At 32.3% G+C, this 341-nt stretch overlaps 1 protein-coding gene across 1 annotated transcript in view; it reads left to right on the forward strand.

The window, feature by feature from the left end:
* The window catches only part of LOC119588298 (ctenidin-1-like), a 2259-nt gene that overhangs the window by 407 nt on the left and 1511 nt on the right, over positions 1-341 (forward strand). The gene's annotated exons all lie outside the window — the stretch shown is intronic.

The following is a 341-nucleotide window of genomic DNA, read 5'->3' on the forward strand; positions in this document are numbered from 1 at the left end:
AGAACTTTCTTAATGAAATGAAACACCGTACAAGAGAAAAAATCAAAGCAGTAAACAGTCTTATAACAAAGATAACATAGTTTCGGAATCAAAAGAAATATCCCCACCACCGAGTCTGAAGGTTGCATCCTTTATTTTTAACTTTTCGACTCGTCTTTTGCAATAACTTCGTGATATATATTGTCTTCGTGCTGTTATTGTTAATGTAGATAAAACTGATACTCATTATCTGATTTCTTTGTGAGAAAATCATGTGTTTATAACTTTTACGTGTATTGTGTGTCGATATATGCCTTTGTGTGTGTATGGATAAGTAGATATAGATACTGAAAGACAGATGC

This window comes from Penaeus monodon, chromosome 23 (genome assembly GCF_015228065.2).
Source record: "Penaeus monodon isolate SGIC_2016 chromosome 23, NSTDA_Pmon_1, whole genome shotgun sequence".
NCBI lineage: Eukaryota > Metazoa > Arthropoda > Malacostraca > Decapoda > Penaeidae > Penaeus > Penaeus monodon.